General features: G+C 42.6%; 1 pseudogene; it reads right to left on the reverse strand.

Moving 5' to 3' along the window:
• Positions 1 to 997: 997 nt before the first annotated feature.
• LOC121175592 lies at positions 998 to 22,317 on the reverse strand (annotated as a pseudogene).
• Positions 22,318 to 22,874: the final 557 nt, after the last annotated feature.

Consider the following 22,874-nt stretch of genomic DNA (forward strand, 5'->3'; position numbering starts at 1 on the left):
AGCCAGCGTCACCCCTCACCTGCAAAAAAAAAAAAAAATTCTGCCCTGCTATTGGCTGAGCCCTCTCCTTCCTGGTCACATGGGTTTGATTAGCGCATGGGCAACAGGTACGACTGATTTTTGGCGCGGCTCAAACTGGACTCTGATTGGACGGGACTAATGGGTGAAGTGGTAGGAGGGACCTGCGGTGACTGCCCTCATAAAGCAGCAGTAACGTCTGAATGGGGGTCCAACACAGAACAGGTGTTTGGAATGAGCACAGGTTGCCAGGGGTTCACTTTCAGTCTGACTCCATGGCTTTATGCATTAAAGACTTCAATCAGAATCAGTTTTATTGACCAGATTTATGCATACACACAAGGAATCTGACTTTGGTTTTCCTTTGCTCTCAGGCACTACAGAACAACAACACAACTACTTTTTTTCCACAAATACCAAAAGTGCAGTGGGTCAGTCTGAATCTGGATAATGCAAACTACATACATATATATATATATATATATGTGTGTGTCATTTAAGGTATGTTCAAACAAAGTCAACCAGTGAATCTGCTGTTAATTGTCTTCCAAAATGGTCATTATAACCATGTTACAATATGAAGTAGTATCAACAGTTTACCAAAAGCTCCCTACTTAAATTTCTTTCAAAGGTGTGTGTCACCTGTGGCCTTCCCATCACAACTACTCAGCAAAATCTCCAGTTATGTTTTTGTTCCACACATACACACAGAGTGAGCTCTCAGTAGGAAGAGCTCACTTGATTTTACTTTTATTAGTCAGTCACTGAACTGTGAAACAAGCTACATGAAGATGTCTTTCTTCTGATGATCACTCTAGAACTTTCTCCTTAGCGACTCTGTGTGGTGCTGCAGTGGGTGATATCTGACACAGAGTTCTAAATTAAAATCTCTTACAGTTACAGCAGGACCGTTGAGGATGTAAGAGCTAAACTGGCTTAAGCACAGATGAACCATAGAGCATACAAATGATGTGCTAACTTACACCACAGGTACAGTGAGACACCACCAGGTATTGCTGAACGGACTCTTTATCCACAGAGGCTGAGAGCGGTGGACGTAGCTGAGGGAGATCACCACTGGAAAATAAGGTCAGCAACAAGAGAATGTGAACAACAATGTGAACAACAGAAGAAAGGGATTGGTTTGAATGATATAAAAAGACACGAGTAAGCTTGACCACAGCTTACAGTACAGTATTCAATATGACAGAGAGACTTCCTACCTGTGTGTAAGACGAGGAACCCTGCCATGACCTTCTGAGTCAGCAGCAGGCCATTAGACAGCTCACTGAACCACTGAGGAGCCTCGTCTGAAGAGCTGCAGTCACACAGGAAAACTGTTACTTCATTCATCAGCTCATCGATTCTTGTGTGTCTGTTCTCACAGCTGGTACAGCTGGTGTACTTAGGACAGTGGGACAGTTAGAGACAGTGCTTCTCTTTACCTGGCTGTGAGTATGTGGCAGGTGATGGTGGTGTTGTCAGCTAAGGTGTTGTTGCCTCTGCTTAGGCAGACCTCCTGCAGCGTAAACCCAAAGGCCAACAGGTAGGCACACACTGTCAGAGCAAACTTCAACAGGAAACAGCCAAGGAAGTAGTTCTGGGTCTGGTCAAAGAGGAGTAACAGTTTAAAGGAGATTAAAAAGCACACAGAAGTACATGTATACATAACTAGTCATTCATGTTTGATCAATGGCCCCAAGTGTAGATGCAGTAAATACACAAGGTGCAGAAAGAGCAGCTGTTTGTTGTCTGTGGTATTTATCATTATCATTACTGCTTTTATGAAAGTTTTCTCCTGGAATATTTTTCTAGAGACTTCATTTGACTGGAAGAAGTTTCCACTATATCACTACACAGTATGTACACTAAATGCTACTAATTAATATTATATAAATGTTTGTCTAAGCTTTAGCAGTAATAATCCAGTAAGTGAGGCTTCTAGGTTTAGTAGATGTGGAAGATCTGAGAGGCAGGATCCCACCTTTCTTGGAATGAAATCTAGGTTCTTCCCTGTGGCAACTGCCATGACTGAAGTGTCTGGAGGCTTCCCCAGAAGTGACACACTGAGAACACAAATGGACCATTACTATAATGTATAAACACAGTGAAATAACACAGTGTTGTCAGTTCACAGTGTTTTATTATGTGTGTACCTTAGAAGTGGGCAGCTGAAGCAGGACAGCCAGAGGATGTCAGTGGTGTTCATTGGAGGAGGAAGCTGAGCCAGACAGGCTAAGAACTACGGACAAACACCAGAAGCACTTCCTTCATTTATTTATTCAGAAATGTACATCACAATATTAATTAGGTCTTTAGCCTTTTAGCCTGTTAGCAATGATACACACAGAGAAAGGAGAGCAATGTATTTGTACATATAAATCCATATAAATCCACATGCTCTGAGTTTGTGAAGTGCTCTCTCACCTGGATGATGACCAGACTGAGCTGACACTGCAGCAGGAAGAGGAAGCATTTGCGGATACCATAGGTCGTGTGTCGCGCCTGGAAAAGATTCACCCAAAAAGCAAATGAATTCATATATAAGTGTCTCGTTCTGACTTAGTGTATCTGTGTGTGTGTGTGTCCAACCTGCTCTATGAGCTTGACCATGCTGACGCTCTCTCCTTGGTGGAAGGTGACAGAGCAGCCCAGACTGTTGAGCTGTCCTGAGAGCCTCAGAGGAGACAGACCCTCAGCGTCTCCGTTGAAGCCTCCTCCGGTGGCATAGCCAAATGTCTCCCACGAACACTGAGACGGGTACAGAGGGTCCAGAGCGATGCTGTGGAGAGAGGACGATGAAAAATCATGTGGACTGAGAATGAGAAGTAGTTTGTTACATAATTATTGTATAATCAGTCAAAACAATGTTGCTGGACTATGGCAAGCTGTTAAAGGGTCAGTACACACAAACTAGAAAATATTTTCCCATTTACCTCTAGTAGTGAGGTATCTGTCTCCATCTAGTACAATGGAGGTGAAAGGAATTGCATTTGTACTGGACAATAAGTTTTGGGATGGAAGTAGGAATCTCAGTGACAGGTATCCCTGAACCCTGACAAACAACAACTCTCTGCATGGCTAGATAGTATTACTATGAGTTTTCATTTTTTTAATAGCAGAAATATTGCTTCAGAATTCAACATTTACTGGTTTTAATTGTGATAAAAATGAAAATCTAGTCTCATTAACATTGATTTTCAAATTTGAAAAAACAGGATGTGCTTCATTAATGAGTGTATACCTGATGTCACTCTGTAGGAACAGGCGGCTGTTGCGGAAATTGGCGGAGCTTCCCAGACAGCATGTAACCTCCCTGTTCTCCTGCATGATCTTCATCATCTCACACATGGCTGTGAAGAGAACTCCACTGTAAGTAAATGTCTACAGTACTCTAAAGCAAACACTGAGTATATCGAAGACACAGATCTTTCATTCTTTCCTTGAAATAAGCCTCGTTGGTTATTAATCATCGCTTTTCCTTATTAGAATCTGTTTCACCATTGACGAGCAGAGGAAGACAATGGAGTCAGAGGACATCTTTAAAAAGTAAGATGAAAAAGTTTTCCAAAAAAGTGGAATTACCCATAAGCAGAGTGATTCATTCTATAAAAGACATAAAGAATACTGACTGTCAGGGGTGCAGTCAGTGAAGAGTGGCACCAAAAGAGGCACATTATCAATGTTCTTCAGATGAGGACGGACCTGGTGGATCCCACGAGGTAGCTTGGCCTGACAAAGGGCAGGGAGAGAAAATGATTCAGACTAATGTAAAATAATTTCAAAACAAAGCACAATTTCCTGCTGGTTACCAAAGCATAAGACAGAGGAATCTGTCTGTATTATACAGCTGCATGAAAAACAGATACTGATATTTCTCCATTGTAGTTTCAGTGGTTTTAATAAAAGGTATTGTTACCCTGTTGCAGTCCTCCAGGAAGCTGGGCACATCACTGTCTGTGGGCTGGAAACTGGCAGCAAAGGACCTTCTGCTTCATCCCGAGAATCTGAATCACATATGAAGACAGTCGGCAAAGTTAGAGATACTCTGTAAAACTCAAATGAACAGACATCACTCATGTCAGACCTGCACTTCTACAGGACTCCTTTCTGTTATTTCCCCTAAAAGAAGCATAAAGTAACATAAAATTGAAAATCTCATGTAAAGTTATACAATGTAATTCAAACTGTGACCACCCCATAGAACAGGGTAATGTCATAATTTGACGAGATCTGATCCAGAAATCATGTGGGTTTACTCTTCAAATGATAAATCTATGTCTGTGTAATTAAACAGCAAGACTAAACACAGAAACCTTGACAACCTACATTGATGTCCACATCACACCTGCAGACAGAAGGACAGTCATGAAGTGCACCCCAACAGTAAATGTAATAAAATGAATAATTTCCTCAGTTTGTGCAAACACAGGTTTGGTACCTTGGTTCAGGTCTTCGTGCAGGGAACCGTGACTGGGGCTGGATGGAGCTCCATCACAGGGACTGTCTCCGTTTGGGGTCAGAGAGATGTGGCAGTTCCAGCCCGTCTCTAAACCCATCTTCTCAGCAAAAACCTGCACAGACACAAAATGAGCCACATAAACACACACTCTCAAAATGACAGCTTTTTGTTGTGGACTAGAATCAGATGCATGCTGGGAAATGCACATTTATTTTGGTGAATGTGGAAAAAACAGTGTGCTGTCAGCAGAGACACAGAGAGACATCAGATGAAGGAGTCCATTTATTGTCCAAATGAAAGAGTACTATACCTTGATCACTTCAGCCAACATAAACTAGATACTATCAAATGTTTATTGGAGCTTGTGTGTGTTCACCTTGCTGCGGAGCTCATCCTCCATAGAAAAGTAAACAAAGGGGATGCAAGCTGTGACCAGGGCATCGATAAGCCGGACTGTGTCCAGCCTCGCCTGGAACTGAGACGACACCATTCCCATGAAGATCTGCCCACTCAGGGCCTGGACGCAGTCCTCACGCTCCACCCCCTCACCTATACCCTCTGCACACATGACAAGGGAAGACAATCAAAGGAAAAGAGACAGGAAAATTAGTTGTGTTATTACTGTTTCATTACTTGAATTAATCCGTCCCTCCGTCACTAACTCTTACCATCTGAGCTCCAGCTGTTCCTACAGGAGTTGTATTTGATGGGGGTGGTGGAGGGCAGCTCCACTCCAGAGAAGAGGCTGGGACCGGGGGCCAGTTCTACACACTTCCCATTGAGTTGGCTTGACAGTGACACTTGCATGGGTTTGTAGGCAAAGGCTGAGCAGTAACCTGACAGACAGGCCCGCTGGTAGAAGTCCAGGACCTTCTTTCTGTAACACAAGAGCAGAGTGTAGAAATAAACACTCAGGTGGCAGCTTCTATTATCTTGTTCACCCTATTGATATCAGTGAGGGCAGGTTAAATAACAGAAAGACCTCTGTATATACTGTACAGTTCAACAGCATCACAAACTGCAGCCTCCAAAATGATCAGAACGCTGAAGCAACGTCTCTAAAACAGTTTGAAGAAAACCTGAACATGATGAGCTTCATGGATAATAAAGTGGCAGCTGAGTGTAGATATGGATGATATCACCTGTGCTGTGCTTATGAAACTTTGATACTTGTGTCTGACTCAAGATTTACAGCCACAGAAGAGCGATCAGTGTGACGGCACCTGTCTGAGCCCGACAGGGGGTAGATATCAGTTCCATCCCAGAAGTCAGTGCAGGCTTCCAGGATGAGGTCAGCCGAGCCATGTGACAGCATCTGGATGTTATCTACAACAGAGAGGTTAGAGAAAGACAGTGAGAATAACATTAGCAGACATGAAAATACACACAAACACCTTTTTTTTTTTAACTTGCTCATCTATTTGGTGAAGAGACAGACAAAGGACAAGTAACACAGCAAAATGCAACAAGTACATATAAGAAAAAAATCCGCTCTTTTCATTAAAAACTGTAAAATAAAAGAAAACAGAGCAGTAGAACGACACAGGTTGACTGAAGTGTGTATAGACTTACTGGAGGAGGAGTCTCGTACGAACAGAGAGATGAGGTGGGACATGGGAGGCTGGCGTTTGGTGAAGTAATGAAGGTGGCGGAAGGTTAACGCCTTGGTTTTCTCTCCAGATGGCAGCTGGTACAGAGCCAAGTGGTTCTCCTGTTTGAACAGCTCCCTTGCACCGGGAGTGAATCCTGACACACAAACACAAACAGACACACAAAGGAAAAGATGAGGGTAATAGATAATAAGACATGATCTAATTTGGTTCTGAAAACTTCTCTTACTTCCCACAAACAGCACATCATCTGATACTGATGATCAGTTTAAATGATGTTTCACACCAACCCGGAGCCTCTGCCTACAGTGAAACACCTAAACATTGGGAAATGGATGAATGTCTTTACTGGCCAACAACAACTCTGCACATCACTGCCATCATCTGGTGAGGAGTGGGACAGACGCTGAGTCTCAGCTGTTTAAACCTATGATTGTGATTGCTACAACCTGCTGCTTACAGCCACTGCTGACGGGAGCTCCACAGGGGACTGTCCTGTCCCCTTTACCCTGTCCACCTCGGACTTCAGGTACGGCATTCTGACCTGCCACCTACAGAAGCTCTCAGATCTCTGCAGCTGCTGGATGCATCAGGGGGGAGGATGTGTCACCAGAGGGCGGTGGCTGGTTTTGTGGACTGGTGTGAGCTGAACCACCTGCAGCTCAGCATCAGCAAAACAAAGCAGCTGGTGGAGGACTTCAGGAGACCCAGGACTCCTGCTACTCCTCTTTTCATTAGGGGACAGATGGTGGAGGTGGTACAGGAGAACAAATACCTGGGTGTCCACTTGGACAGCAAACTGAACTTGAGCAAGAATTCAGGAACTTGCAGCTCTCTATAGGAAGGGCCCTTCAGGGCCATTTTTTAATTATGGTTCACTCTCAGTTCAGCCAGGTGCAGTACTCCCACTCCAGTCCATCAATCCAACATAGCAGCAACTTGCTTGTAGCCTTAATTTATCATGAAGACCATGTGAGAAATAGATCTTCTCACAGTGCTCGGAAATTTAATCTACAGTTGGAGACAAAAGTATTGGCACCCCTGTCAGTTTGACATGTTTTGCATAAAGCAAGGGTTTAATGCAATTTTTTATTGAAGCAAACTAAATGAACATTTCAAAACAATGATGTGATCAACAAAAAACAAGAAATTATTTTGCAGTCTGACAGAAATTTTACAAAAATGTAATCGGTTGGTGACAAAAGTATTGGCACCTTTTATATTTTGTTAACTTTTCAAGACTGAATCATGCAGACAGATTCAGGGTTGTTAAGTGTTGACACACCTGTTGGTAGTTGTTAGATGGCTTTACCCAGAGATAAAAAGGGGGACAGCCAAGTTTTATTCAACTTGAACTTGCTCACTAGCCAAGCATCATGGGGATGTCTAAAGAAGTCAGTTTGCAAGTTAGAGAGTGCATTGTAACTGACCACCAGAAAGGGAACAGCTACAAGAAAATTGCAGAAAAGTTCCAAATGCCTAAGTCAATAGTGAGAGAAATGATCAAAAAGTTCAACCTGGCTGCTACAGTTGAAAACAGGCCTAGATGTGGACATCCATGAAAGATTGAGAACAGAAGTGCTAGAAAAGTTGTGTGAGAGGTCAAAAAGAACCCTGGACTTACAGCCAAGGATATCAGGAAAAACTTGGAAACATCTGGAACATTTGTACACACAAGAACTGTACAGAGAACACTCAGCAGAAACGGCTACAGAGGATGTCGATTCATCAAAAAGCCTTACTTGAGAGCTGTCTACAAGAAGACGCGACTGGAGTATGCTAAAAAGTATGTAAGTGAATCTGACAGCTTCTTCTCAAAAGTACTGTGGTCAGACGAGTGAAAAATAGAGTTGTTCCGAATTAATGGCCCTCACTATATTTGGACAGAGCTAGGACAAGCCTTGGACGAAAAGCATCTGGTGCCTACTATAAAGCACAATGGCGGTTCCATCATGGTTTGGGGATGCTTCAGTAGTGCAGGCACTGGGACTCTTCACATCATGAAGGAAAAGATGGATGCCACCATGTATCAAGAAATAGTTTGTGATCAAATGCTCCCATCAGCAAGGCAGCTACTGGGTCGACGTTTCTACTTTCAGCATGACAACGATCTGAAGCACACAGCAAAATCAACGACAGAATTTCTGAAGGAAAAGAAGATTTCTGTACTACAGTGGCCGTCCCAGTGCCCAGATCTCAACCCTATTGAGATGTTATGGGCAGATCTGAAAGTTGAAGTTGCTTCAAGAAAGCCTTCCAGTCTGACTGAACTGAAGACCATCTGCCAGCAAGAATGGGCCAAAACACCTGTGCAGAGGTGTCAGCAGTTGATATCAAGCTACAAGAACATATTACAAGCAGTTGTAAAGGCCAAAGGTGGACACACAAAGTACTAACTGCTAAGTGCCAATACTTTTGTCACCAACCAATTATGTTTTTGTAAAATTTCTGTCAGACTGCAAAATAATTTCTTGTTTTTTGTTGATCACATCATTGTTTTGAAATGTTCAATTAGTTTGCTTCAATAAAAAATTGCATTAAGCCCTTGCTTTATGCAAAACATGTCAAACTGACAGGGGTGCCAATACTTTTGTCTCCAACTGTATGCAAGGACTTTATTCTGGGGTAAAATGTAATCTGGAGTTCATGCTGAGTGGGATGAAAGCCAGATCAGCTTTTACCACTGAAGAAAAATCCTCTGAACCTCTGATCACTGTGTTTTCACATGACCTAACAAAAAGCCAAACTATGAGACAAACTAGGTCATGGTATTAACAGGTGGCTCTAAACCAACCAGATGTCAAAGCAGCTCACCTATGAGCCTGGAGAGCTCACAGAGTCCCCAGGGTACGTAGACAGGCAGTACAGAGCCGTGGCTCTCCTGCAGAGCCAGGTTGGACAGGTGGTCAGAGAAGCGGCAGAGCTGCTGGGTGACGCTGGCGTTGCAGAGGTTCAGCATGATGTTGAGGCCCAGTGGCTTGAGGGAGGGCAGGTGGCACTGCCAGGAGAGATGATCAAACTGGATGCTGGTTGGGTTCTGCTGGTCCTGTGACAGGCTCAGCATCTCCAGGTGGTAGTCACACACAAAGTCCTCTGCCTCCACCTCTGGGCAGCCCATTGCAAAGTCCTGGAGACAAATGGGACAGAAATGAAAAGACCAACAACATCACAACATAGCAGGAATAGTAAAGTTACATCAGCTTACTGAATCAATAGCATGTTTCCTATTTTCACAACAGCTGGTACAGTTTCAGGTCTAAGCTTTACCTGGGCCTGGTCGTCCTCGCCTCCCTCAGTATCGTGGCTGAAGCTCACGTTGGATCCAGAGTGGTGTTTGGTGCGACTGTGTGCGGGCTGGCAGGAACGCCGAAGCCGGACCGTGTCAGATGAGCGAATGCTGTCGTGTGAGGTCTCGCTCGGCCCGGGCCCCTCCCCCAGCTGGGTGGAGGACTCTGCCGGTAGACAGAGCAGAGCCTGCCCCTCCTGGGCCTGTACAGCAGTCACAGTTAGTCAGGAGTGGATACAACACTGTGCCTTATCAGGTGGTGAATTGGGGCTGCTGGTGAGGCTAAAAGGTGCCAGAGAAAACATAAACACACACCTCATCTAACTAACTATACATCTAACACCTACATCGAACTATGTGCAATTTTCCTCTTCATTTTCAACTGGGAGTTAAGTAACAGTAAGAATTTCCCTACGGGGATCAATAAAGTTATTCTGATCTGATTCTGATTCTGATCCCTGTCGTCATCCGTCTCCATTCGGCAGTAGGAGTTGACGGACAGGTCGTCTCTGAGATCATCCTGGCTGTTGTGAGGTGGTTCGACCCGTCCACTGAAGAACAGCACGGTCTCTGGACTGAGGTTAGGCCACGACAGGATACCCTGTTTGTCCACACAACACAGCACCTACACATACACACACAATATCTGCAAATTAGACACATACTGTCCACTCAGCAACAAGTCTATAAAATGGTTTCCATGTCTATGGGCATAATGATGGTTTCTGGCTTTTTATGGCCCAAATGTTGCCGTGGGCTACACCAGTCAATGGTAGAGTGTGTAAAAGGCTGGAAGTGTAGCACAGTGTCTGAGACTCTCCCTTTAAGACGCCAACCAGGTGTCTCCACACACAACGTAGCATCTCCTGCATAAATGAGTGCATATACACGCTCAGATATATATAGTAAGCAAGAGAGCAGCTTAATACAATATACTAGAGAGGATAAACATGTCTGAATAAATAAATGCATAAAATTCATACCTATTAGTCATAAGTCATTGGTCATAAATAAAGTGACAATAATTAAAATGTAAAAAAAAATAGCTTTAAGTAATAAGGAAGAAGCTGAATTTATAGCTCTGCCTAAAAAGCCCAAACCAGCTCTAAAACAGATAAATGTCTGTATGTTTCCACCTACAGACGACACTGACACAAACAAAGACTCTAAACTTACACTGACCTCAATGCTTTTCACACACACTGAATCCATCCACAACTGAGCCCTGACAATACTCAGCCACACCCAAACTCCAATGCACCTGGATACAGAACAAAGCCCATCTAAACTGAGCTGAAGACAGGCCTGCACTTCCAACACTCACCCTAGCTCTCTCTCTCTCACACACACACACACACAAAAATGAATGCATGCATGTGTAGAAACACTAAACAATGTTAACCAACATGCAACGTCTCACCTGGTCTCTCATGACCCTCCAAATAAGCTCTGCCATCCTGCAAGAGAAACACAAACAGGAAGCATCAGCACACAAACCACCTTTGAAACAGCCCTTGATTTTTTTCTAATCCACTTACCACAAAGAGCTCTGACAACACACAACAGCCACAGTGTGTCCCTCACTCCCACAGGATGGCGCTCTATCCTCACCAGCAGCACCTTCACTGGCTCCACCCCACATACACCTACAACACACACGGACTAAAATTAGTGCATGTATAAGTGTAGAAACACTACAATGTGGCTCTTGCTCACCTGGTCTCAAATGGTCCTCTCACTCAGCTCCTCCCTCCTGCTGAAAAACACAAAGACATTGGTTTTGGATACTAATCAAGTCAGTCCTTGAACTTGTAATATTTTGCTTGACTTCCAGCTGCAGCAGGGGCCTTACCTGAGCTCCACATTGCCCATGGCCTCAAAGTTGGATGGCCACTCAGCCACAAGCAGCTGCACACAGAAAGAAAGAAGGAGACATTAATGCATGCATAAGTTTTATTCTCCATCAAGCAGCAACTATGTCTCACACACACTAAACCCACACTGACCCCAGTGCCATCCATATAGTGACAAATACCCACAACTAAACCTGACAACACTAAACTACACAACACAGCTTGTGTTTCTACACACAGTGGTTCCATCCCTGCTTCAGCAGGCCGACAGTCACATGACCACTCTGACTGATGAGTCCTTGAGGTTTTTTTCTCCAGGTCTTCCACTCAGATGCAGTACACACACGGTTGCTGGGGAGTGTACACAAATGAATCCTTCAGTGTAGAAACACTGAGCAGTATTGGCCAACATGCATCCTCATGGTTCTCTGGATCAGCAGCTCCTCCATCCTGCACAACACACAAAGAAACACACTCAACATTAGCCACAGGTGCTAGGCAAGTCAAACTCTGGAAGTTAAAACATCTTACAACACTTCCACAGGCAGCAGGGGGCGTACCTGGGCTCCACACACAAACAAATACATGTTTAAATGTAGAAACACTGAGCAATGTTGACTTATGTGCTTTCTCTTACCCTCTGATGATTCTCTAGAGCAGCTCATCCTTCCTGCAGAGAAGGCACATGCACACACAGGCTTTGGATATTTAACCTGGAATTTTCAACATTCAGCAACACTTCAAGGTGCAGCTGAGGGCCTACCCTGGCCATGGCCTCATCCACACTGCTGAACAATTAAGCCTGGCAACAAGACATGCAACTCAACCCATGCTGCCAACACTATCTGCTAGTGATGGGTAGATGAGGCGTCATGACACATTGCCAAACTGTATTGATACTGTGTCACTGAATACTGACACCTGCTGGACCTTAAAAATCCCTACAGGCAACCTAGTTGACAGACTCAACTGACACTGATTTGATGACCTAGTATATACAATTATATAACTTATGTTATTGTATTTTATATTGTATTATTTCATATCTTCATTTAAATTTAAAATCTTTGATATTTTTAGATACAGTCAATAAATAATGTGAACATGTATCATAACATGAAAACCTAGGTGAACGTGTTGTGAATGAGGATGCTTGTGGACTGGGATTTTCTTTTTTTAAAATATATTTTTATTTAAAAAAAAAAACCGTTTTGAAATTCAGTCTGTTACACTTTTTTGATACAACTTCTCCAGCTGTAGAAAACACCCGCTCACACGGAACAGATGAGGATCCGATATGAGATCAAAATGGTCCCACACGGTGGAAACCTTTCTTTTGGCTTGAGGCTGCTCCATAATTATTGATTAATTTGACAATGAACCGCAAAAGATCAGAGATTCTTTTGGCAGATGCATCCCGTTAACATATGCGCTTCTTTATAAACAGTTTTGCGCGTCAGTGTCAGTTCCTATATCAGTCATGTGACTTTCTTTAAACGACAAGCGCACCGACACGGGTTTTGCACTATGAGCTCGACGCATCGGTGTTGCCGGAGCCATCACTACTATCTGCCAATAGGCTTCCATATATACACAATTATGTCCAGACCACAACTGCATATATGCTTCCACTTACTGACAACACCGACGCAACAGCCCAGCAACAGCAAACACGCGCTCCAAACCTATGCAGGCCGAGTTTCTTCCACACACTGAAACCATCCACAACTAAGCCTTGCCAACACTTGGCCAGTCCCAAACTCCTAAGCGGCTATACTGGTTACAAAGCCCATCTCAACCGAGCTAAAGACACAAGCCTGCACTTCAACACTAAGATCTCTCTCACACACAAATACGCGCGCATAAGCGTAGAGCCGATGAGCGACGCCAAGCGCGGTGCTTTCTCCCAAATGGTCTCGGCTGCTCCGCTGGATCCCTTCGTCCGTCCTGTGGAAACCCGGCACATAAACAAACATGTTAGCCTCTGGTCACAAATCAACTCAAGCTCTGCATTTTAAACGTTCTGCGTGGGCCTTACATGGCCTCCACGTCCGCCATTTTTCCTCTGGACTGCTCCGGACACGTGAACCTCCTGTCTTGCGCCGAAGTTCCAGCTCCACTAGGCCTGAATCGTCTCTCTGCTCTCAGCCACAGCTTTCACTGTGCACCAGGAAGCACAATAACAAATAACCTGCTAAACATGAACACACAGGCTTCTTCTGTGTACAGGTAACGAGTTCAGTTCGCTCCACTAACCAGAAAAAGAGCTTGGACAAAACAGAACGTCACGGATGTATCCTGTATTCCACAGCAAAATCGAGCAAGTGTTACCCCAACGCCTTATAAGCTGCACTACATAAGATTCTGCCCTGCTATTGGCTGAGCCCTCTCCTCCCCGGTCACATGGGTTTGATTAGCGCATGGGCAACAGGTGCGACTGGGTTTTGGCGCTGCTCAAACTGGACTCTGATTGGACGGGACTAATGGGTGAAGTGGTAGGAGGGACCTGCGGTGACTGCCCTCATAAAGCAGCAGTAACGTCTGAATGGGGGTCCAACACAGAACAGGTGTTTGAAATGATCACAGGTTGCCAGGGGTTCACTTTCAGTCTGACTCCATGGCTTTATGCATTAAAGACTTCAATCAGAATCAGTTTTATTGGCCAGATTTATGCATACACACAAAAACATATATATATATATATATATATATATATATATATATATATATATATATATAGATATAGATATAGATAGATATATAGATATATAGGTATAGATAGATAGATATAGATGTTATATAAGGTATGTTCAAAAGCAAAGTCAACCAGTGAATCTGCTGTCAATTGTCTTCCAACATGGTCATTATAACCATGTTACAATATGAAGTAGTATCAACAGTTTACCAAAAGCTCCCTACTTAAATTTCTTTCAAAGGTGTGTGTCACCTGTGGCCTTCCCATCACAACTACTAAAATCTCCAGTTATGTTTTTGCTCCACACATACACACAGAGTGAGCTCTCAGTAGGAAGAGCTCACTTGATTTTACTTTTATTAGTGTTTAAGGTTCATGAGGCATGTCTTATTGTTTCACTTCATGCACAGTAAAACTGTCAAATCCATTCAACAGTCCTCATTGGGAAATGTGTCTGCAAAAGAGTTAAGAAATATCAAAAGAGGCAACACAACAGAATTTATTTGGACTTTTACACACATAATAAAGACCTCAAAACAAATAAAGTCTCATTAAAAGACATCATACAATCAAAATCTAAAGAAAAAATGAAGTAAACTTACAAAAAACCAGTACACAAAATACAAAAACAGTAAAAACTATACAATATGCTAATTTACATGATGTTGGAGGGGTGAAGAGTAGGATCCTGTGGGAGAGAGAAAAAACATGGACAAATGAAATGTTAGACCAGACCAGTCCACAACTAAACAGTAATTGTCACACTAAAGAATACAAAATGATCATATGATCAGTGAGTACATCAGACACATCATTAGCTGATATATGTGAAAATATGCATTTAGCTGTTTTTGTAGGACACAGACGTCCTTAGGTTGATAGCAAGCTGGGGGAAAATACAAAAACTCAAAACCTAAACATCAACATCATCATCATCATAAAGAGGAGGAATCCAATCAGTAAATAAATCAGTTGGGTTTTCAACATCTGACAGAAGACGAGTCTCAGCCAGAGAGGCCATCTGGTGTGTGATTGACCTATAGACCTTACAATGACACTTCTAATGCAGGGAATAATACAACATCCAATCAGACTGAACACGCTCGCACCAATAAGGATACCAGTGATTCCTTGCAGTAGCGATGAATGGGCATAAAATGACATCTGTAGCACGACGAGGTTCAAACCTCAGCTACGACTTTTCACCACCTCCAACTCCAAATGTGTGTCGGACAGTCCCATTAAACTGCAGCACAAACTTTTCTGATATTTCTTGCAGATAATCCTCTTCTGGTCCCGCTTTCTTGTTAAATTCGTGCAGAGATTTCTGTAGAAGAAAGGCCTTGTTTAGCCGTGGCTAAAATAATCTGGCTGTAAGGTTCCAGGGACATTTTGGTTGGGCGCGCCGCTCTGACAGGAACCAGGCTATCTCCTTCTTCCTGGCCGCTGGATTCTGCCGTTCGCCCAAACGCGAGATTATTATAAATAAAGAACAGTAGGTGGCGAAAATTCTGCAGCCGGCAGCAGCAGGTCTCCGTTAAACAAAAGAAGAAGAAAACAATGACAACATCCGGTCTGTGGGCACGAGAAAACGGTCCTTTTTTGTTTCTGCTTCTTTGTGATTTTGTATTTTGTTACGCTAAGTAGAGAAAGAAAATCTAAGTTATTTTTAAATTTCGAAGATTCCCTTAAGACCCACAAAAAAGTAAAATGTTTTTTGTATTTTAAAACGAAAATCAAATAAGCACTTTATTTTATTTTTTTAAATATCAGCGTTTGAAGGAAAATTCAAATCCCAAAAGATACACGGACCCTTTTGTCTCTGTATGTTAATATTGTAGAGTCACAGAGTTTTGATATTTGTAATATAAACTGAAACATTATCATATAAACTTACACCAACCACGTATTACGAACACGCTCCTCTTCTTAGCTGCGTGAAGAGCTGATCCATTATATTCAGATGCGTAAGGTCATGAATGCAAATAAACTCCGCCAGGACAAGGAGGTGATTGGACAACTGCACCAAACGTAGCGGTGATTGGCTCCTGCCAGACCACATGTCAAACATGAAGCGCCGGTGGAAAAGCTCCGTTCTGAAGGTGCAGGCTTCTCCTTTTTGGCCCAAAAGGCCACACTACTGCCTGAATGTAGGCGGTCCGCTCTCACCCATCTTTCTATTTGACTGAATGTAATGACGGTGCATCTAAAATTCACTTTGCGTCCTCTGTGAATCCACCTGAACACACACACAACACTTCTTCTTTACAAATTCTCATTTTAATGATACAGAATTCAGTGGAAATATGAATAAACGTAACATCAAACCTGAACAGAGAAACATTTAAGTACTGATGTCAAATTGCTTTGCAACTTAAAAACATGCCAACTCCCCGATCGTGTTACAGTACGCCCAAATCTTCTCCCAGTGGAAGTTTGGGAAGGAATTAATGAGTGCTGTTTAAAAAAAAAAAGAAAAGAATAAAGGATTAAAGGTGACTATAGATAATGGTTTTCTTTACTGGCCTTACTGAAAGAGGATGGCTCACAAATCTTATATCTCATCTTACAACACTTCCACATGCAGCAGGGGGCGTACCTGGGCTCCACACTGACCATGGCCTCATCCGAGCTGGAGTCCCACTCAGACAGATGCAGCAAGATACAACTGACGAGAAAACGGTCCTTTTTCGTTTCTGCTTATTTTTGATTTTGTATTTTGTTACGCTAAGTAGAGAAAGAAAATCTAAGTAATTCTTAAATTTCGAGGATTCCCTTCAGACCCACAAAAAATTAAAATGTTTTTTGTATTTTAAAACGAAAATCAAATAAGCACTCTATTTTATTTTTTTAAATATCAGCGTTTGAAGGAAAATTCAAATCCCAAAAGATACACGGACCCTTTTGTCTCTGTATGTTAATATTGTAGAGTCATAGAGTTTTGATATTTGTAATTTAAACTGAAACATTATCATCTTAATTTACACCAACCACGTTTTACGAACACGCTCCTCTTCTTAGCTGCGTGAAGAGCTGATCCATTATATTCAGATGCGTAAGGTCATGAATGCAAATAAACTCCGCCAGGACAAGGAGGTGATTGGACAACTGCACCAAACGTAGCGGTGATTGGCTCCTGCCAGACCACATGTCAAACATGAAGCGCCGGTGGAAAAGCTCAGTTCTGAAGGTGCAGGCTTCTCCCTTTTGGCCCAAAAGGCCACACTACTGCCTGAATATACAAGACAGAACAAAATGATGGAGTCTACACTGTGTTAAAATTATTATGCGAGTGATCTTTTCTTGAAAATCTGGACGGCTGCTGTTCAGAAACAAATGCTGTTTTAGTGTGATGTATCTAAGACCTTGAGCTTTAATAAAACCCTTTTGTTGGAATCTACAAAGCTTTCTCATATCCTTTATCACAGACGACATGTATGTAAGTGTGGTGGAAATATACTTTCTTCCTGATGAGAAGTGAAATAAAATTCTTTAGACAGTAACTGTCCGTCACACTAAAGTATACAAATTGATCATATGATCAGTGACTACATTCCTTTAGGTTTAAGTAGACACATCATTCGCTGATATATGTGAAAATATGCATTTAGCTGTTTTTGTAGGACACAGACGTCCTTAGGCTGATAGCAAGCTGGGGGAAAATACAAACACTCAAAACCTAAACATCAACATCATCTTCATCATCATCATCATCATAAAGAGGAGGAATCCAATCAGTAAATAAATCAGTTGGGTTTTCAACATCTGACAGAAGACGAGTCTCAGCCAGAGAGGCCATCTGGTGTGTGATTGACCTATAGACCTTACAGTGACACTTCTAATGCAGGGAATAATACAACATCCAATCAGACTGAACACGCTCGCACCAATAAGGATACCAGTGATTCCTTGCAGTAGCAATGAATGGGCATAAAATGACATCTGTAGCACGACGAGGTTCAAACCTCAGCTATGGCTTTCACCACCTCCAACTCCAAATGCGTGTCGGGCAGTCCCATTAAACTGCAGCACAACGTTTTCAGATATTTCTTGCAGAAAATCCTCTTCTGGTCCTGCTTTCTAGTGAAATTTGTGCAGAGATTTCTGTAGAAGAAAGGCCTTGTTTAGCCGTGGCTAACATAATCTGTGAGGTTCCAAAGACATTTTGGTTTGGTTGTGAAAAAGAAGATGAAAACAAATGGATGCCAATAATTATGTCCATCATATGTTTTATGTATGTAAATTTTATTTCACTATATGGAAGCATTTTTGTTGTTGTTCAATAACTCTGGACATTTTATTAAATATTCTGATTCTACAAAACCGCTTGATTTCCATTTATTTCTGAAGCTATTCTAAACTCTACTTAAAATTCAGCAGTGCCAATAACTTTGAGCAGGACTGTAAATAAAAGAACATGTTTATTAACATGACATAATCAATACACAAACAAATTTGTCAAAAGTCCTGAACATAGACACTTTCAAAAAATCCAAAATATACATTTCTTGTATCTTGTGAACAGCGATATCACAGTCCATCAGCCAACAGCCCACCATACAAATCAAGTGACAATTAACGAGGCATCAGCTCTGAGCCTATGCATGGTAATGTTATCAGGATGTTAGCATGGACTCTGCAGGCTGTACCAGAGGCACATGCTTTAACACACAGTGTGAAGTATCCATGCTGTGTAGTGAATAAAACAGTAGAACTATAGATAACAAGTACACTGATTAAGACAGAGCATTCACCTGGGTCTTCTTCATGCAGCATAGCACATATGTTTGTCATGATGTAAACCAATAAAGAAGAAAACAGGGCAAAGAAAAAATGAAATCAGAAATGTTCTCTTGCATTGTAATGTTTGTCTAAGAACCATCTTCAGTAGTTTCAGCCACAAAGTGATCATGAGTACTTCAGTGCTGTAAAAGCAGAAAATCTAATAGTACCTATTCACATACAGCCCCACTTTAAAGGTGTGACTGTAGAGAGCGTTTGTAGCCGTGGAATAACTGAAGCAGGCACGCACGCACACACACACACAAAAGCCAGCACACAGGCTAAACAGGGCTGAGGTCAGAAGACCAAGTCTCCCCACCACAAACCGTTAAAAAAATAAATAAATTAAAAATTAAAAAAATAAAAATACATGGAGTTATCCATTCACTTATATTGTCTGTAAATTTGAATGTTGCAACAAGCATTTGGATTTAGTTCCAAAACCTCCACACTACCAGAGATTCAATTCTGCTGGGGAAATGCTGAACCCTGGAATCACCCTGTAAAATATCAATGAAAAGTTTGTTTTTAGTTGTGAAATCCACAGAGGTTAGACCCTCCAAATCCCCAGCAAAAACAATAGAGAAAACAGTCCAGGCTGGACAGACCTCAGAACTTCAGCGTCCCCCAAATGCTCCAGGTTCATGGTGTCGATCACTTGATGGACTACAGGTTTGTTTAGAAACAGCTGTGAGTGATATGGAGAAAATCCACAGTGACAATTATTTCTTTTAGGGGGGAAATATTTTAAAACCTCAGGTAAACTTACGACATGTAATATGTGAACGTCATTTGATGCCAGCGTAATAAAAGTTAAAAAAAAAAAAAAGAATAACATTACAATATATATATAATTTTATATTTCAATGAGGTTATATATTGGGATGTAAAACATTTTTTGGAAATAAATAAAATGAATCACTTGGGGCCCCAAGGCTCATTTTTGCCCCACAAGGCTAATCCAGCACTGACAACAATGACTTTCCATATGTGTAAAAACAGCTGGTATTTAGTTCTAAATGAATGCACTACCAAGAAATACCACCAACCCACATGTACACAGGAGCAATGTTCAATTCATGTCCATCTGAAATAATGACAGCACCACACAGACGGCTGGTCTGATTGAAAAAACAGTGATACAGACGTCTGCTGCTGAGGGTCCACGTTAACTGTGTGAACCAATCACAGTCGGAAATCCAACGTATATGTGGTGGAAAAATACTTTCCTCCTTTTGAGAAGTGAAATAGAATTCTTTAGACAGTTATTGTCTTTTGATGCTTTATTATAAAATAAGGTTTACAGAGTAATCCATTTGTGCAGAAAGGACAGAGCTCACGCAGCATCAAATGCTACAGAGGTCTGACCCCAGGTTACAAGTTCCAAGAGTACTTATGCCTGTTTCTCACATACCAGCATGGCAAGGATGGCAGGGAGACAAAATAATCTGAAGGTCAAAAAATAGAGATAAGTTGTGCTCGGAGGCACCGGAGACATAACAGGTGTCCTCACAAAGTACAGTAAACAAAGTACATTAGGCCACTACAGGTCATGTTATATGTACTTCACCCAGAATTGAATATACGAGTTCATGAGAATATACGAATACTTGATAAAAGAGTATATGGTTATATGATAAATTGACATTACAATTCCCCCTTTGGCCATAAAATGGCCACACCAAAGTATATACAAATTGATCATATGATCAGTGACTACATTCCTTTGGGTTTAAGTAAACACATCATTAGCTGATAAATGTTAAAATATGCATTTAGCTGTTTTTGTAGGACACAGACGTCCTTAGGTTGATAGCAAGCTGGGAAAAATACAAACAGTCAAAACATCAATATCATCATCATCACAAGTCTCAGCCAGAGAGGCCATCTGGTGTGTGACTGACCTATCAATAGACCTTACATTGTTGCTCTTGTTGGTGACACAGAGCTTTACTCTGTAGTCACTTGGTTGGAGCTTGGCATGCTACTGGTGGAGGAGGGCGCTCTTTCACCCCTCACTCTTATATTGCAGACGGTTCCACCGCAGCTGCAGGTTAGGGGCAGCGCACGGCGTGCACCCCAGTTGTCTTCCTCAGCGTCTGGATGAGTCAGTTTTCCCTAGACCATTATTCTGGGTCTAAAGAATTTATGTGGCCTCCTTTGCTTTGATTCTCTGGTGGCTGGTTGTCGGCCTTTGGTTCAGGAACCCGTTTGCAGTGGCTGGCGTGTACCCATGCGGCCTTCTCTGCAACCTTTCCAGCTGTCTCAGTGGTCAGCAGAACCTGGAACGGGCCCTGGAATCGCCTTCGTTTCCAGTGACGGCGTCTGTGGTCTTTGATGAGAACCCAATCTCCAGGCTGTAAGTTGTGGAGGACTGCTGTGGCTGCAGATGGCAGGGCACTTTTCACCTGTGAATGTAATGCTGATAAGGTTGTAGACAAGTTGGCACAGTATCTCAACATAGCATCATCACATGCACCTGTGGTAAGGGGAGGGCGCCTAACTGGACCTGCTGGATGATATGAACAATGATGACGTCTGTCAAACCCAAGATAGTCTGACACTTCTTTCAGGGCCTGGTTGACAAAACCTGGTCCATTGTCACTGCTGATGACTGAAGGAATTCCCCACCTAGGAATAATTTCAGTTAGCAGTGCTTTAGCCACAGCTCCAGCATCCTGTTTGGAAGAGGGGAAAACTTCAACCCATTTGCTGAACATGTCAACAATTACAAGACAGTATCTTTTCCCTTCACTTGGTGTTAGTTCAATGAAATCCATCATTAAATGTTCAAAGGGTTTGTCAGGAGGTGGATGACCAGCAGGTGGCATATGAAGAGCCCCTGATGTATTGTTGGCTGCACAAATGATGCATTTCCTGCAAAAGTCCTGTGCAAAAGTTGAAAAAGCACGTGTGTACCATGATGAATTAACAGCAGCACACATTCCCCCTTTGCCCACATGGTCTCTCCCATGGGACAGTTTTGCATAACAGTGGAAAAAAGCACGTGGCAAACAAGGTTTGTTATCTGGACCCATCCACACTGAGTCTTTAAATGTGGCACCTGATTTTGACCACATGGTGGAAAGAGACTGCAGAACAGAAACATCAGCAGGTGAGCAGGTGTCAGGAGTGTTAGACAACATCAAACAGTTAACCGTGAAAGGTGAAGCAGACAATGCAGCAGCTTTAGCGGCTGCATCTGCTGCAGCATTTCCTGTAGAAATAGAGTCAGAACTGTTAGTGTGAGCTTCACATTTAATCACAGAGATGGATGCTGGAAGGAGGATGGCATCTAGCAATGCAGACACAAGTTTATGGTGTGAGATGGGCTTGCCAGAAGATGTAAGAAATCCTCTATGTCGCCAGAGGGCCCCAAAATGGTGCACCACTCCAAACGCATAACGCGAGTCTGTGTAAATATTCACAGTTTTACCTGAAGCCAGTTTACAGGCTTCAGTCAGAGCTACAAGTTCTGCAGCTTGTGCTGAAAAGTGTGGTGGCAGTTTGCCACTGAGCAAAATGTCATGTGGTGTCACTATTGCAAAACCCACTGGAGCAGCACCTGTGTCCACGTTGCGAGACACCGAACCGTCCACAAACAGCTCCATGTCTGCATTTGGTATGGGCTGAGTGGAAAGATCTGGTGTGGGTGTGCAAACTTCATCAAGAATCTGAAGACAGTCATGTGCTTCTCCATCTGCTGCAGTTGGGGGGAGAGTTGCTGGATTAAGTACACTGCATCTTTTAACAGTAATGTTAGGCATATCAAGCAAAGTAGTGTGATATCTTAACCAGCGCTGTGCAGAGAGATGAGAGGTCTTCTGTGTGTGCAGAATGTGAGCAACAGCATGAGGAACCATAAGAGTCAAATCTCCATAACTCACAATATCTCGTGATGCAACCACAGCCTTCTCTGCTGCAGCTACAGCACACAGACAGAGAGGGAGACCAGCGGCAACAGCATCAAGCTTGGTGGAAAAATAAGCTACAGCTCTCAGTCTACCCCCATGTTCCTGTGTCAAAACAGAGGACATGTATCCGTCCTTCTGGTCAACAAACTGAGTAAAGGGAAGGTCAGGGTTTGGCAGTCCCAGTGTGGGAGCAGCCTTTGTCAGTTTGGTCAGTCCAGGTCAGTTTGTCATGTGCACAAAGATTGTTTCCATGA

The sequence above is a fragment of the Toxotes jaculatrix genome, chromosome 21 (assembly GCF_017976425.1).
Source record: "Toxotes jaculatrix isolate fToxJac2 chromosome 21, fToxJac2.pri, whole genome shotgun sequence".
Lineage (NCBI taxonomy): Eukaryota > Metazoa > Chordata > Actinopteri > Toxotidae > Toxotes > Toxotes jaculatrix.